This window comes from Haemaphysalis longicornis, unplaced genomic scaffold (genome assembly GCF_048455015.1).
Source record: "Haemaphysalis longicornis isolate Haplotype H1 unplaced genomic scaffold, Haemaphysalis longicornis Haplotype H1 scaffold_16, whole genome shotgun sequence".
Taxonomy (NCBI): Eukaryota; Metazoa; Arthropoda; class Arachnida; order Ixodida; family Ixodidae; genus Haemaphysalis; species Haemaphysalis longicornis.
This window is the reverse complement of record NW_027526266.1, coordinates 10,021,716-10,039,783: the sequence shown is the minus strand read 5'-3', so window position 1 is coordinate 10,039,783 and position 18,068 is coordinate 10,021,716.

Sequence of the window (18,068 nt, the reverse complement as noted above, 5' to 3'; positions counted from 1 at the left end):
TTCGTATCCTCTTGGCATAGTACAGCTTCCTTGCCACGATCGCTCTCATCAAACTGAATATTTAACCTTGCGAAAAGTTGGGGACCGTTAGAACTGCCTCCTTGCTCTAGGCTGGTTTCAGTGTTAGAAACTCGTCCTCATTCTTTCTCTCCGGTTCGCAGGCTTCGCCACAACATCGCCGGAGTTAGAGCTCGCACCCGAAGGAACACCATCTGTTTGCGGGCCCATGCGGCTTCGTCTGGCTAGCCATGCGGCTTAGGCTCCCCCGCTAAATGTCAATATCTCGCGCACTGGGTGCGTGCCGATCGGAAACCACCTCCAAAGACTCCCTTGGTTCTGCCGAGATTGTTGAACCAGAGGCCGACACATGAACGCAATCAGCCGACTCGCACGGCCCTCTATCGGGCGTCTCAGAAAGTGCGTTATCCCTCTTAGGAACCCCTTCGTTGTCTGAGACGGCGGTGCTCTCTCTGTTAAGTCGTTTGCTACGAGCTCACTGGATATTTCTCTGGGCAGCGCTTCGACCTGGAATTCGTTTTCACTCAACAGCTTACCGGAAACCGGTGACAATGTACTGTTCCTGTCACCCAGCTGTGTCCGCTGGGCTTCTCCACAAAAGGGTTTCACGCAACCCGCCTCAGCTGGTTACGGTGCGACTAGGCGACCCGGGGAGGTCTTGGTCGTCTCGCAGCTAGGGCTACGCTGCTCGGCATCTTTTCGTGTCTCGCTCGCTGGAAAAGTCACGTTTTTGTGAGAGCTTCCCTGTTTGCGAACTCGTAAGTGCCATGCACTGGCCGCTGCTCGCAGACTGTGCGCGCGTTTCGAAATCTTTATTTCGAAGCGACTTCTCTGCCTCTGCGCTGTTCTCGCCTTTCTGGCTCGTTTCTCTGTCCAAGAGCACGAGTGCTGTCGCTTCGCGCTTGCCTTGGGATGCTCCGTCTTCCGAACCCTGACCTCTCAACAACGAACGGCGCCCGTTGGTCCCGACTTATGGGACCACTCGCTTGAACCGTTGCAGAAATCACGCCAGACGCTGGCGAGCACTGCCAGAGCTTCGACTCCAGACTCGTCAACTCGAGCTGCCTTTCGGCTTCCCGTTCCTGCCTTTCGGCTTTCTCTCGCTCGCGCTCGCGGCGCTCTTTCTTTTCGGCCTCCTCGCGCTCACGACGCTCTTTGATTTCAGCCCTTGCCTCACTGACTTCTTCACGCGTTACGCTCCCCTTCCGCAATACCTCATGAATCACCTGCTTCCGTTTCGCACGGCCTGAGTCAAAGACCAGCTCCTCACAAATTTCGATGAGTTCCTTCGCTTTAAGGTCCTCCATCGTTTGCACTGGCCTCTTGCTCCTTGCCCACGTTACAATTCCCTGGTCGTTTCTATAATATCGAGCTTCTATACTACACTAAGGATCGCGCAAGTACTTCTCTACGCTGCCTTGTTTACACTGTCGGCACTAGCTTTGGTTTCAAGACACTTTCTCTAGGCTTGAAACAGTCAAAGCTTTCACAGTGCTTCACACAGCCATTCTCTAAACTACCGTAACCTGTGCTAGGAGAGTCATGTGAACTCAGAGAAACCGTTGAGTGCTTAGCCCACTAGGTATTAGCCGTTGCTGGTCGATACCGCAGCTGCTATCAACTGTTTGGCATGACCTTCCTAGCGCTGCTCTAAGGTTGTGACTTGCGTCCAGCGTCTCACAGACCTTGGGAATCAGTCACCCCGACGCTGTCTCCAGGGTTGCCACTGAGTTTGGTGTCTATTTCGCCACACGACCAGCAAGGCGTCGGCAAACGTAGCCATTTGTTCTTAAGATTTTGCCAAAAATGTCGCCACACTTGATATCTGCGGAAGCACGTAAGAATAAAAGCTTCTAATTGTAGTATCCTTTAAAATCAGCAGTGTTCAAAACGCTTACATTATATTCACGTTTTTCAGCGCCATCCGCATCGTGCGCTTCCAACTCCTGGTTCTTCGACTAGCCTTCAGATGACCACCCAAGGCTAGCCCAGTTATCCTCATCATCTAAAGCTCCTTCATTGCTTTCAGCCGAAGGCTCTCCTAACTTTTTTTCTTAGCGATTGGGAACGCTAGTACTGCAGGGTGTGGGTTAAGCAGCAACATTTGCAGGAAAGGCATACATAATTATAATAATAAACAATAAAATAACCACGCCGAGGCGCCACCTTTACCTTCAGCCATAGCGTTATACTCGGGGCTATGGTTTAGCCGATGAAGGGAATTTTCCACAGACGTAGCGTGTGATCGTTATCTTGAAAACACACAAAAAAGTGATGGGCGAGCTTGGACGGATAAGTACGCAAAAGCGTGCTGAATGTTAGCTAGCTGCGTGGTACCCCAGCCGCGGCGGCAACAGATTTTCACGGGAGCCGTGACAGCTGGGTACGTCCCGCTTTAGGGTTCCTGCGCTGCAGTTTGGCGGCATGCAGTGCCCCCTCGTGTCTGACACGTCTGGGTAATACAAAAGCACGGGACCGTCGCCGCCCTCCACGTGTTTTCAAATACAACCCAGAGTGAACGTTGGTTGTACTTAGTTCAATCGCTTTGTAGCGCATTGAAATAACTGCATACTGTATAAAATCGCCCTTAAAGTAGCAGCAGAGGCTAAAAAATAATATCCGCTATAACAAACCGATTTATCGGCTTACTTTTGAGCGAGCTGTCGGGGTCGTCACGGCGTGGGACAGTATCACCAGGTTGGGTGGTCTAACTTCCTGACGACAAATATCGTTCCTTCTTCTTGCGTACGGTCGACAGTAAAGATCGTTTCCCCGAAATCCGGTGTCGATCAGGAACCCAATCGCCCGGGCTCCGGTTGATTTGGCTGGAGGCTGGCAGGGCAATGCTGTTGAAGTTCTTGGAGAGGGCGGTCGAATTGACGAACTCGAGGCGTTGAGGTTGATGAAGTGAAATAGAATTTTATATACAGCTATTTACAGTAGGAAACTGGGTACATGAGTAATGAAAAGAAACACTTCAAACTGCAGCTAGACGCTAGCTCCGAGTACGCACAAATCACTCGAGCTCCTCAACTTCGTCTAACTCTCCTATTCGCGAAGCGTACACAAACCGCTCGGGAAACGATGGCCGAGATTCTGCCTCGCCGCAAGATCCGTCTAGTTGCCCCGTACGGCGCTGCACCGTAAACCTATGACGCGATCTTAACCTCTAGCCGAAAGGGGCCCACAAATCCCAACGTAGCTTTAACGGTCGAGACTTCTTGTCCCGCCGGGAACTGCCCAGCTCGGCGCTCAGACGAGAACGATTTCCAACGGCCAAGGTCAGCCTTATAAAACCTCGAGATCACCCTCTGTCGGGAACGCTCCTGTAGCGTTCGTACACGCAAATTCACATAGACAGCTGTCCCTCAGCACGCCCCGGAATATTTATTGAGGCGGCGCCACCTTTGGGTCAACGGCACGCTCGCAGACGAGCAGGTTCGTGCGACCCCGCGGGGTGAAAGCGAAAGACGGCGACAGTGCGTCATGCTGACCAGGGCGCATTAACAATGGAGACTCGTGCGGCACTCGTCCCGACGCCGGTAATCCCACCACCTCCGAGTGTCAGGCAGACGTTCCCGGAATCCGGCGGCGCTGTCTGCTTTCTCAATGGGGGATTATCCTTGTGGTATGCGGTGGGCCAGGCAATCCGTCTCCCGTGCACGCCGTGACGAATTCGCGACGGTTGCAGTGCAGTGGTGGCAGTGCTACGTCCCTAGACAAAGCGGCGGGTTCTCACGCGCAGCCACGGCGCCTGGCCGCTAATCTTATAAGTGAACCTTACAACTCCCCCCTTTAAGAGGGTTACTAGACCTCTTGGTTCAGTCAATCCGAAAATAATTTAAAAGGGCCAATTGTTTTATCTCTCCTTCCGCAATAACAGCGGAACAAACAAACAAACAAAACAAAACACGTGGAAGCAGCTAGGTATAACCACAAATGAGCCCCCTTCTATTCCTGCAACTGATCAGAACTCTCTCTCGCCTAAACTACAAACACAACCTATTCTCCCGCCGTTCAACAGGGACGGAATACTCTAGCAAACCGGAAACACACCACAAAATGCTAAAAACACTAAGTTCGGGTAAAAAGAAATTGGGTCGTGTCTCCGGGGCGCGTAAACGCCACGACCAATAAGACAGCTCAACCTATAACACTGATGCGTGCTATCACTGCAAACACGCACACATTCCGGCACTCGACAACAAGAACAAAAGGAGCAAGGACTGGCAAAGAATACGGGCAATTTTGCAGTCAACGAAACAAAACGTTAAGAAAGTTTGCGTTGTCGCTATGCGTGCGCACGTAAATGTTCTCCGTGACGGCATAGTATGATGACGATCCTTCAAGAATGTTCAGCTCTGCTTCCGCTCACTTTCGGTGCACAGAAAGTTCGGTTCGGTGCGCCAATCCATCAATTCGGTGCACGGATCGAACACTCAAGGCCTCTCGTCACCCACAACCACGGCACACACACACACACACACACACACACCACCGACGAAAAAGGACGGGTGAACGGTAACGTTCACGTCCGTCGTGGCAGTGTTAAGGCTGGGAGGCGATTCAAAGGTGGCCCCCCCAAGCAACATTGTGAAGGCGCGACAGTGCGTCGGCGTTTGCGTTCTTTGATCCTTTCCTCTGAGAAACCACAACGTTGTAGCGTTGCAAGGCCAATTCCCACCTTGACAATTTAGCCCCATGAGGCGTACAGGTCGTCAGGTAAGACAGAAGGTTATGGTCAGACACGACATTGACTTCTGCCCCAAAAACCCAATAATCAAACTTTTTCAACGCCCAAATGATGGCAAACGCCTCGCGCTCGATGGTTGGCCAGCGGGTGTGAGTTGGAGTGAAACGATGGCTGGCAAACACAATGGGCTTTTCGCGGCCCTCTTTCTCCATTTGCCCCAGACACGCTCCGGCTCCGATCTCAGACGCGTCAGTAAACAGCCAATAGGGTTGCTGCGGGTAAGGGGTATGCAGCGCCGTGGCTGAACAAAGTGACTCCTTTAGCTGCTGCAATGCTCGCTCGGCGTCGCTGCCCCAAGGGATCGGGTTCGTTACACTTCGCTTCGTCAGGGACGTTAGCGGTTTGGGTATTTCGGCGTAGTCACTGATGTATTCTCGGTAATAACCGCAAAAGCCGAGGAGGCTTCAAAGCTTCTTTTTAGTCGTGGGTTGTGCTAGGCCTCTGATCGCGGCCAGCTTCTCTGGGTCAGGCCCGTGCGTTCCGCTGCCCACTATATGGCCTAGGTACTTAATGTGGCCTTGCGCCACCTGGCACTTCTCTACGCTCGCTTTCAGCTTTGCGCCGCGTAACAGGCCAAGTATGGTGTCCACGTGCCCAAGGAGGTCTTCCCATGAAGAGGAAAAGATGGCGATGTCATCCAGATAGGCCATGGCGTAAGCCCGGTGTTTGGTGACGAGCGTAATCATCATCCTCTGAAATGTCGCCGCCGAATTTTTCAAACGAAAAGGCATGACGCGCCACGAGTACTGCCCGTCGTGCGTGACGAAAGGGGTTAGGGGCTGGCTCTCAGGGGCTACGGGTACCTGCCAGTAGCCCCTCCGCAAGTTTATAACATTGATGAAACTCGCCTTTCCTACTTTCAAGATCAACTCCTGTGGTGGCGTCATAGGAAATGCATCGCCGCGAGTCACGGCATTTAGTTTGCGGTAGTCAATACAGATTCTCCACGACCCGTCTTTCTTTCCGACGCAAACGACCGGGTGAGCATGCTCACTTTCCACAGGGTAAATGAGACCCAATTCTAACAGATCGTCTACCTGGTGGGTTACTTCCTTCCTGAGATGCTCCGGAACGTGGTAAGGAAAAGCCTTCTTTGGCTCAAAACTTCCCTGCAGCTCCATTCAGTGTTGCCCCACCGCGGCGAGTCCTGGCGTTCCATCGAACAGGTCGGCGTGTTTTGCAAATACGCTTGCAATCTCAGAGCCCTCTCGCTCACCTAAGTGTGGCAACTTCTCGATCGGTAAGAAGTGGGTACTTCGACACGGCGGCATCAAGCGCGGGGCGCACTCTATGTCCCAAAACTCGCTATCTACATCCAACACTACCCCCACGTGACTGGCGCGACAGTAGTAAGGCCGCAAGGGGTTCGAGTGCACCACCGAAGTTTTCTTTTCCCCCATGTCTAGACGGTACGAATGCTGCCTCTCCTTTGCAAAAACCGTGCATGGGCCCAACCATCTCGGGGCCGGCTTACGTTTACCCTCCGTGTCGAACAAAAGGACCTGTTCGCCAACGCTGAACGTTTTGTTACGCGCGGTTCTATTGTACGTTTTCGCGTAGCTGTCCTGGCGCGCGCTCGCCGTGCGTCCCGCCACTTCCGGCGCTACCTCTAGCTGCTCGCGCAGCTGCCTTGGGTATTTCGCTGGCTCCTCTTTTAATGTGCCTGGTAAGGGCAGTTCCCCAGTCCAACTCTGCTGGAGGATCCCCAGCGGTCCGGTGGGGTTCCTGCTATATAGCATGCGAAACGGGGCGACTCCGGTTGTGTCGCGCGGAACCTCTCGGTAGGCCCACAATACAAACGGTACTAGTCTATCCCAGTTCGTTGGATCCTTCTCGATGACCTGAAACAGCATGTTCTTAAGTACCCTATTCCAACGCTCCAGCATGCCAATGCTCTCCGGGTGTTCCGGTGTCGAGAAGCGCGGCGCGCAGCCCAACCTTTCCAAAAAGCTTTGTGTCAGTTGGGACGTGAAGTTAGTACGCTGGTCAGAGCACTCAGGGATGCCAGTCCTGCTGAATATTTTGAGGAGAGCCTCGCAAGTTGCTTTCGCCGTAAGTGACCGCAAGCACACGACTTCGGGCCAGCGTGTGCAGAGGTCCCCCGGACAAAGCGCATACTTGTGGCCCCGACCCGACGGTACGTTCTGGGGACCGATGATGTCCACGTTTACTACCTGGAATGGGTGGTCGGGCCTTGTTAGGGGAACAATAGGGACCCCGTCGCTGAGCCGTCTATCTGCTTGGATTTGGCAGCTATGACATGTTTGGCAGTGATGGGATACGTCTGCCTCTAGGCCGGGCCAGAAAAAAGCTATATTTTATCCTAGCCTTCGTCTTTTCGGGGCCTAATTGGCCCCCCATAGTTACTCGTGGGCCAGCAAGAGGACCTCCTTGCGTCTCTCTCCGGGCAGCACAAGTTCCGCTACTTTCGCGTCGGCTATGGCGTTCCTATGAAACAGCAACCCGTCAGAGACAAACATGCCGGCTTTCCCTCTTTTCGCGTCGGCCCAAACTTTCTTTAGGCTGTCATCAACCAGCTGAGACGCCAGCAGCCTTGCCCCTGGGACCTCAACTTCGACTGCCTCATCAATCTCCTCGGCCGGAGCTCCGGGTGCTGTCTCTCCCGTAATCTCACACACGGCAGCCGCCGGTCCCGAGCTCGCCCCGATGCCAACCTATCGGTCCCCACTTGAGGAGGCGAAAGTTTCAGCCGCGCTGTTCGCCTTCCGGTTGGGGTGACATTTCGTCAGCAGTTCCCAATCCTCTCTCGAAAGCAAACAGTGTAGTCCCTCGGCAAGACTGTTGGTGACAGCACAGATTAGCTGCACCTTGGGGCTCCCGACCACCGACACGGCCTGCTTCAAACTCACAGGCAGGCTGACAACTCTCGCGCTAACAGACTCGTCAAATGCTGAAACTAGCCTGATGGTGTCCGATGGCTGCTTAGCGTCCTGTCGGACTAGGCTTTCTCGTACCACCATACGTTCGCTTCCCGTGTCGACTGTCGCGTTAACTGTCTTGCCTGCACAGTCGAGTTCCACGTGCTGTAATCTAGACTTTCTCAGCTTATCAATGGTTCCGAGCGCATTTACCTCGGCCACGAGAATTCGCTGCCCCCCGCTCGTCAGGCCGGCATCCAGAGCCTGCACTGCACTTGCGTTCTCTACTATCACTCTCTGCACGTGCGTGCTGCGCCCTGGGTTTCCTGACTACTCAGCAATCTTCAGGCACAGCCGAAAATGTTGACCCTCTCCCTTACAGACGCTACAAATCCACATTCGCTTGCCACTGTTGGTATTGCGCGGGGGTACTTGATCTCTACGCCCAACAGCGGAGCATTTCCCTTGGCTTGATCAAAGGTTTGCAGCACGTTAGCTATCTCTGGCGGCTTCAGCCACGTCCCTGCTTCGCGCAGGCGAACGTACTCCAGTCCCTCAGCGCTCAAACTGTTCTTAATTCGATCGGCCACCATAAGAGCCACTACCTCCTCTTTTGATTCGACCTTCCTCGATTTCAGGTAGTAGTCAAAATGGGTGCCAACGCGGGAGGCAAATTGCGACCAGGCTTCGTCGTTACCTTTCGCTGCCTTTACAAATCGGTGGAGGTATTCTGAGGGGCTTAGACTAAGCTCCAGCAGCACGGCCTTTTTGACCGCTTTGTAGTCATTGCACGCACTGTCACCAAGTCCACGTAACATGTACCTCACCCGTTCTGACAACGCCGATACAAATAAATACACCCGACTTGATTCCGGTACACCGTACGTTACAAACAACCTTTCAAATTCATCGAACCACAACGGAATGTCCGCATCGCACGGCAGCTTAAGCCATTTCACGACCTTTGCGCACTGAGTGACCGGGTCTAAGCCCGGCCGCCTACCCTCGTCTGAGTCCGAGCCCATAGGAGTTTGCGTGCCAGCCCTCGTCCCAAGCTCCAACCTTCGCAGCCGCTCATCGGACTCGAACTTCAGTTTTTGTATGCGTTCTTCCGATTCTCGCGCCTCTCTTCTCTCCCTCTCCTCTGCTTCGCGCGCCTCTTTTCTCTCGCGCTCCTCCGCCTCTCGCGCTCCTTCCTCCTGGTGCTCCGCCGCTCCGCGAACTTTTTTCCCTCTCGCTCCTTCGCCGCGAGCTTCGCTTTTTGAGACTCTAACTCCATTCGTTTAAGAATTATTGTTTCGGACTCCACTTGGACCGCCCCTCCTGCCGCCGTTCCTCCTTGATGTGGCGCGTCACGTGTCTGACCATTTCCGTCTCCTTCCGCCATGTGCGTCTGCATGCTCCGCGTGCCTACCATGCAACTACAGACTCCGCCTACACCGCCACAACAAAGCGCAAGAAATCCCTTTCACCCGTACCTCCGGTGGCCGGCTTCCGCGTCGTTGGACCCGTGCGCTGGTTGGCTCGGCCGCTCCACTCCGCGCGGAGCTCGGGAGCCGCCGATGAAGGTGGGCTTGCGTCTCCTTGCTGCCCGTGGTTGTGGCCTGGCGATTTCCTCTGCCAAATCCTGCCTACTGCGCTAGTAAAGATCGTTTCCCCGACGTCCGGTGTCAATCAGGAACCCAATCGCCCGGGCTCCGGTTGATTTGGCAGGAGGCTTGAAGTTCTTGGAGACGGCGGTCGAATTGACGAACTCGAGGCGTTGAGGTTGATTAAGTGTAACGGAAGTTTATATACAGCTATTTGCAGTAGGAAAACTGGATACATGAGTAATAAAAAGAAAAACTTCAAACTGCAGCTAGACGCTAGCTCCGAGTGCGCACAAATCACTCGAGCTCCTCAACTTCGTCTAACTCTCCTATTCTCAGAGCGTACACAAACCGCTCGAGAAACGACGGCCGAGACTCTGTCTCGCCGCAAGATCCGTCTAGTTGCCCGGTACGCCGCTGCACCCTAAACCTCCAACGCGATCCTAACTACTTCCCTAGGGGACTCACAAATCCCAACCTAGCTTTAACGGTCGATACTTCTTGTCCCGCCGGGAACTGCCCAGCTCGGCCCTCAGAAGGGAACAAGTTGCAACGGCCAAGTTCGGCCTTATAAAACCTCGAGATCACCCTCTCTCGGGAACGCCCCTGTAGCGTTTGTACAAGCGTATGGGAGTGCCCAAATTCACGTAGACAGCTGTCACTCAGCACACCTCGGAATATTCGTTGAGGCGCCGCCACCTTTGGGTCAACGGCACGCTCGCAGACGAGCAGGTTCGTGCGACCCCGCGGGGTGAACCCGAAAGACAGCAACAGTGCGTCATGCTGACCAGGGCGCATTAACAATCGAAACTCGTGTGGCACTCGTCCCGACGCCGGTAATCCCAACACCTCCGAGCGCGGGAAGAGGAGAGTCGAGTCCGAGCTTGACTGAGGACAACTGAAACGCGGCGCCTAAATGAAGTCTATACAGACTCAAATTTCGTTTTTGAGTGCTGTTTAAGGCCTCTTTTGACGTTACCGGGCAGCATTACCTCTGGAAATTAACTGTATCAGATTCAACCTGGTCTTTTATTTTAACCAACGACGGAAAAAACCTCTAGCAGTAGTGAAATCAGTGAAATAGGACGTGGCGGCAAGCATATGACGCGCGCTCACTTGATGCGTGCAGTTGTTCTTGGCTCTGTTACTTTTGCGTTAGATTTGGCCACGCATAGTGTCTTTGCTGTTGTGTTATCGTTTTTATCTTGTATCCGTGTTAAAAAATAGGCACTTCCCTCGGGCAGCCTCTCTACAGCAGCCGAACGTGTAAGGCGTGTCTCCGTGGAGCTCCCTACCTCTAAGCTCGGTTAGTTGGTACTTCTCCTCGCTGCAGCTTATTGTTTGCCAGCACAATCGGGGCTCTTGCCAGGCAGGCAATCAGCTCAAGCATTCCGACCGCTATTTCGACCGAGCGCGCGCGCTACCCCGGGAGCAGACTGCCGACATCGACCTCCCCAGCGAAGGCGGAGGCCGGTCAGGGAGACGACAAACTCCCTCGGAGTAGCAGAACTGCAGCGCACGACGTAACCAGCTCCTCTGAGCGCGAGGATACAAGGAGAAGGGCTCCCGCAGTCACAGCAGCCGCGGCGAGCGACAGCGAGCTGCTACAGGTCAGCGTGTCTGCCCGGGATACGCTGCAGAAGCTGCGGGAGCAACTGGCTCGCCTCCGAATAATAAACGGCCACCGAGGACACTGCAGCGAGTATGGCCGGCTATCCCGGTCGCTGGCGGTGCTCGCGCGAGACGAGCTGCACTCCATTCCCCTCGTCCTGCAGCGGCTAAGTCCGCGGGGCACCCAGAAATCCGGCGACGCCATCTTGGACGAGCCGACGAGGGAGGCCGCGCGAGGCTACGCGGCAGCAGCAATGGGGGCCCAGCTCTCGCTGGAGGTGCTCGACATGAAGCTTCGCGCGGCATCTCTCGAGAAGGATGGGGAGGCATGCAGCAGAAGCACCTTCAGCAGCCAACGGTCATGTACAGTGAGGCCTTAGGGGGTATGCCACGTAGGCGCCCTGGCGAGAAAGGATTTACACCGGAGGAGTGACGCGGTAGGCTTGTCAAGGCACGGCCGGACTCGACTGTCCTCCTCTAGCGCTCCCCTTACGGTCTTCGCATTGAGGCGTCTTGCTGCCTGCCACCTTAAGTTGGGGGTGGCGCTGCTAGCTCACTGTTGCTCCGCCGCCGCAAAGGACGTTCACAGACGCAGTGGGTGCGCCACAGCGCCAGTTCCAGCCACATGTGCGACAATTTATGACGCGGAAAGTGCGTGGTTGCGCATCCTCCAATGAATACGCACTGTTGTCCAATGAGCTGCCAGCATTTAACCTAGTAACGCTGACCAGCACCCATAGCGGCGATAAATAATGGTGGTGCCACGAACAGATGTCCTGATGATCGACCACAATGTGGAAAAATGGTTTTGTGTTCTCCAGGTTCAATTGAAAAACCGAAAATCGCTACATTCCCATAGTGACCGCTGTATGGTAGTGCTGTTGCCTTGAAACAAACTAGCATTATTTGGTCAGTTAAAGCCTCTTCGTTGAACTGCTATCCACTCAACGCTCGGTTTGACGACATGGTGAGGAGGATTGCCAAGCTGTATATAAATATGAAGGCCTCGCCAGTTTTTACAAGAATTATACCAGAAAAACTCGGACAACTGAGTTGGAACACAGCTCACAGGGGATATACTTTTTTTATGTACACTGCAAAGAAGTGTGTGTTGCTGCAAATGCGAATGCAGGCCTCTAGAAAATGAGACTGTAGGGCTAGCAAAGCAAAAAACCAGCTCGCAAGAGAAACCATTGGGACTTTTTAGATGGCTCGCATTGGTCACAGTCGCATAAGAATGTCGTAATTGGATTTATCGGCAAACAAACTGCGTATCTTGCCTCTGGATTATTCCCAGCGGCCGCACCCTTCTTCCTCTGCCTTATTTTTTTCCTTTTTTGTGTTAGGTACCGGGTGTCACGCAGTTGTCGGTTGTTGCCTAGTTGTTATCTGTACGTAAGAACACGATCTTTCTCAGAACATATTCCCATTTTTTCGCCTGCCAGATGGTTATATACGCTGCGGGATCTTATTTTTCGGTCATGTACGGATGTGTGTTATATATGAGCATTTTTACAAATACATGCTGACTTATTGATTATTGGGTAAATGAACCGACGCTACAAAGGCGATTAGACGTACAGTAGTGGAAAGCTCTGAACAAATTTTGACCAACTGGGTATCGCGACCGTACGTCGAAATCTCAAACACACAGCTATTTTCACTTTTCGCCTCCATCAGAAAAGCAGCCGCCGTGGCTGGGAATTGAACCCGCATCCCTTAGCAACGCACAAATAAATGCTATTTCGAAGTAACGCTTCTCTCAGTCGTCCTTCTTCGTCCTTGGTGTAATCTTTTGTGTTTTACACGCCCACATTAGTGAGTTATTTTGGGGTGTGTTTCTTTTTTTATTCAGGTATAATCTTACGGGAAATGCCTTTTTCCTAAAATTGTTTAAAGCTGGACATAAACTAAAACTAGCCACCAGGGAACGAACCGTGGGACCCCTGATCGAACGTCTCATTAATGGCGGTGATTGACACACAGTGACCATAATAGTAGGTGTGGCATGTGCCAGCAGCTACGTCGTTTTCTTCTGGAATTTCCAACATACTCCCGACCACAAAAGATGCGAAGAACGTGAACTTTAGAAAACGGTTCCTGGCCTAAACATAACACCATTGTTCAAGGCAAACACAACATAAAGGCTGGTTCTGAGAAGATTGTCTGTTGGGCCCTACTGCAGGTTTCTTCCTATTTTTGGTTGTGCTACCTTGATCCTCATCCTTCAATGGGTTATGCAGTGTGACAGCTGGTATCCTTGACCAGGACTGTCGAGGTATGTAACCGTCCCGCTCGATGGATGTGAAGTCGTCTGACATTCGTCGAAGGTTATGAGAGGGTTCGCTTGATATGTTTTTTGCATTGCTGCCACAACAATCATGATCGCGCCGTGTATACGGTGGTTCGAAATGTCTACCCAGTGTTTTATTGTGGGTCGTGTCGATGTGTTTCTTCAGTAGGCAGGCTTTGTTAATGTCAGCGTGCACGTACGCTCTCTGAAGTTCTTGCGCCCGAAGAACGCCGCACTATGCTTGCTGGAGGCAACGTGTCGGGGTCTGTTTTTTTGCTGGACCTTGCAGTGTCCATCCACGCGCAGTGTTTAGGGTCACTAAACCGTTAACCATATTGCACCGAATTGTGTTCCCGGTACCTATTCTCCACAGTTGGTCGGATTCTACAAGCAGTTCGATACCTATAGCCTTACAATTTTGCGAAACGCTTCGTTATTGCGCAATTCAATAACCAAACTTCCGTATATGCTTGACGAAATCACTGTTCATTTCTATATTTGGGACATTCGGGCAAATTGTTGGTAGAGCAATTGCCTAGAGAGCTTGCTCTGGATCGCCAAACTGGCTACGCAGTCGCAGTGCAACTATTTGATATCGTCGTACTTATGGAGGGACGGCCGTCGCAAATTAATTTATAGCACCTCGAGTCGCTCCCATGACATTTAGTCGCAATTTCGCCACGAGGTCTTCCTGAATGAATGTTCGCTGGCTGCCACAGTCCAAAATGCTTCCAATGTAACATACCCCGTTGGGACCGATTAGCCACGACCGGAAGGTGTGAAGGTAAATTTCCTCGCCCAGCTGGCAGGTAGTGAGGGCATTTGACGCTGCTTTGGCGTCCCGCATCGGCACTGGGGCTTTGCATGCGAGGTTAGTGTGCGCCTTCTCGGTCTTCACTTTGCACGCATAGTCTGGGTGGCACATAACAGTGGCATGCCTTACCTGGCTTGCTGTGCACGTTACATTTCTTCGGCACTCCTTCGATCGGTGGCCCCTCCTCGTACATTGGTAGTACCGCATAGCTTTTGCCAGTTGCTTCTTCTTTTTTGCTATGCTCAGACCAGCGGGGCATGCTTCGGCAATTTGCTTTCCAGATTTGCAAAAAAAGCACTCGGTAATTAAAGGCATTGAAGCCTGTGAGGCGTGAAGAATTGACGTTGACTGACCGTTGCATTGGAGGGGGTCTCTTTAATCTGCCCAAGTTTCAACAGGAATACCCCTCTCTCTGGCCTGGAGCTCGATCCGCATGTACCACAAAGCTTGTCCAGTTGGTGGCATGTTGTTACGTTTGCTTCCCCAGAAGAATATGATGCTGTGGCTGTTAATTTCTCCTGGCGGCGGATGTGTCTGTGATACGCCATGACGATCTTTTCTGCCAAAACCTCGAGCACGATGTCGTTTAGCATCGCCGAGAAGCTGTTCGTTTGGACGTCCAAAACGTTCAGGCAGCGGGTGTTCTGCTAAACGGAGTCGTATAGCGTGCGCAGCTCTCTCCTATCAGATGCAGATGACCCGTGCTGAAGATCACGGAGCAATCTCAAATACTGCTGGATAATCCGGCTCGTGTCGCCGAACCTCTCTTTGAGCAGCTCAATGGCACTTTCGTAGCACGCCTTTATTCTAGGAAGTCCGGCGATGGCAGCTGCTGCGTCACTTTCCAGGTATTTTCGGGGGTCGTGAAACTTGTCGGCGGTGGTTACAGCCCGGCTGGTGTGGAATGAGCCGTTACATTGCTCCCACAATGATTTCCATTGACACACGTCTCCATAAAAAGGCTTGATGGCAATCATTGGGACACGAAATCCAAAGAGGGTTGACAGAGCTGTCGTTAAAGCCAGTGGCCTATTGGTCGCAGCCGCGGGGGCAGCCTTCATTGTTCTGCCTATGCTAAGGTTCTCGACCCGGCACTGCAGGTGAGTCAAAGTCTCGAGCTTGCGGTCTTCGTAGAGCGCTGCAGACCCGTCCTCTTTTTTCAGGTCCTCGGCAGGAATCGCGTCCCGGACTTGGGCCTCGATAGTGCGAAGCTCCTCGCGGATGGCAACGAGCTTGTCTATCCCTTGCATGATCGCTGTTCTGTCAGCGCAGGCACTCTCCATGAGCGTCGTCGCCTCCGTCACGCTTTTTGCAGCTTGGGCTCGCCTGGCAGCACGTTTGTCTTTCAGCCGTCCCATAACTGCGTTAGAATTTCCGGCTTGCTCGGCAGGCAGTCAGGTCCTTGCGTTGTCTCCCTGGGTGTGTTTCCGATGAGGACAAAGCGTTGTGGCGAACCTTTTCCGGTGAAACTCGTCGTCGCCTTCGCCTGTTGTCCTCATCGTTGGAAGCCGCTCGTTCTCGCTTGGGTTTCGGCACACAATGTCACGAATCGACTACCTCGTTGCGGTCTAGCTACCACGAAACGAAGCGGTGGCACCTCTGATCGAACGTCTCTTTATGGCTATGACTAACTTACAAAGACAATGGTAGTAGTGGCGAAATATGCCAGCTGCTACGTCGTTTTCTTCTACAATTCCCAACAGGCCATGCTGCTCTACAATGATGCTGCTGTGGGACTGCTAACGTACGGGATACCACTGGTCATCCTCGCAAGCCCAGCTGGCGGCAGCTAGATGAAGATTACCGCAGGGGCGTGCGCGCTTGCCTGAGCCTGCCTCGAGACTCACAGTGTGCAAAGACACTGAATGACGCTTCATGAACGCTGCCAATGACGGCAGACCAGCGCGACCTGAGCCACATTGACTGGCTAGCGCGAGCTCAGGCAGACAGCCCCCTGCTGCAGAGGCTGCGTACACACCGCCTCTCGCGCATGGGGTGCATGTTGACCCTGTACGAGGAGGTTATGGCCCGCGTGGAAGCAGCCCCCCTTTTCATGCCCCCCTGCCCTGGCTGCTGAGGTGCACATGAACATCCCGGTCCTGCGCAGCAAGCAGCGGACGTCGCACTGCAGCAGATAAAGCTGGCCTGGGGCGTCGAGTGGGGCGACCTGAAGGGCCACACCCTGATAGACGCGGATGGCTCTGTTTGGCATTGGGAGGGTTCGGCTGCGCCGGCGTCAGTGCTTGGGGAGGCCATCAGGCAGGCACAGCTATACTACGCCGCATCGTCGACCACGGCGGAAATGGTGGGAGTAAGCATTGGCCTGGACCTTCCAGTGGAGCTGGAGCCGCCACCGACCGCGGCGCCCTGATGTGTGATTCTCGAGTAGCCTTACTTCGGATGCCAGGCCAGTGGATGCCAGTCCAGATTGTGACGACAGCGCAGACGAACTGGCCGCTGACGCCCACGAGCTGCCCCTTCGCCCACGGCAGTCCGGGCAGCTGCGTATGACACCCGCCTGCTGAGCCAACGGCATGTACGGGACCAGCACCCTGAGCCGACGTTCGCCTCTGGAGAAGCCCCACCACACCCATGCGGGACACACGGATTCCCCAACAGCAACGCTCGGCTGTCCTGCGCCTCCGCATGGGGTGCGCGTGGACGGCCGAACGAAAACACCGCCTGGCGCTCGTCGACGACCCATCATGCTAGCACTGCCGGCGGCTGTTCAGAACCTGGCGCATGTGGTCCTGGAGTGCCCCAAGTTTATGGCCGGGAGGACCGAACTGTTGGCCGACTTCGGGAGAGGGGCTCGGCCCTTCGAAGAATTTCTGTAGCCGTAAGCCCATGAGGCCCTGGGGACCTACCTAGACACCTCAGTACTCCTCCCGACTCGCCACTCTCTCACCCAATAAACAGAACTGCGGCGTTTTCTGTGTGTGTGCTTGTGTATTTCTGCATTTTTCATTTCGCATTTAGCGTTTAGCTTGTATATATTGTACATTTATGTCCTTTTAGACTTTTATATATGTATAAATGTATCCTCTGTGTTCCCCATTCCCCACACCCCGCACACCAGCAGGCGTTCGGGTGTCCACCCTTAGGTGAGACAAACTACGCCTGATGGTGGTCTTTGATTTCCTTGTTAACCATAAAAAATTTCATTCTCACGTCTACCTCTTCTCCGAGCCAGGTGTTCTCTCTCTGGGCTCCTGGTCTGTCGGCACCGGACGTTCCTCTGTGTTCCTCGGTGTGGAATGGCGCGATGGCCAACCCGGTCGCGATGGTCCTCACGAACGGTGGAGCAATCAGGCTGAAATTTTTAAGAGCATCCAAAAAACAAGTACAGGCCGCAAGTGAGCGGCAAATGGGGGCGGTGTTATCTGCAAGTAATCAGATAAGGCCTGCTGGGTTGATCTGCTGAATGTCTGGTCATTTGCTTCACTTACGGGAAGGACTTTCGTGCACTCTCACCTTGCGTGTACCAAAGGGATTGTCAGCAGAATGACGTGGATGTTTCACGAACTGAGCTTGTTGAGCAGTTTCGGGATGCCGTTGTAATCGCGGTGTACCGCTGCTATCAGGTAGAGTAGAATGTCCATACCTTTAGAGAACCAGGCATTGCCACATTTGCTGGTTTGTTATGCCCTTCTGTTTAAGTCTGTTTAACCACTGTCCCCCCTCCTGGCCAATGCCAGAACTGCTTGTGGCAAATGCCAGAACTGTTCACAGTGGAGGAGCTTGTAAAGCCTCGCCTCACTTTGCAATGGCGGTGCCCATTATTTGGCTAGCGAGTGTACTGAGGACGAGGTTACTTGGTGCGTCTGTCGAGCTGCTGATCCAGCGGACTACTTAAACTACCCAGCTCGAGAAACAGAAGGCAGTGTCTTGGAGGTGCTGGGAAAGCGCCATTGTTCCTGCTTTTAGGTGTTCAACCAAAGAGGCTTCCCTTGCCAAAGCTATAGCGCTTGTTTAAAAGAGGTATTGCCGAGGGCTTCGGAACAGATGGCCTTGTCTCTGATGCTGCTGTTTTCAAACCCCTTGTCAGCGCAGAAAACAACAAGGATCAAACGTTTCACAATTATTCGAATGGTAAACATCGCGAGGAATC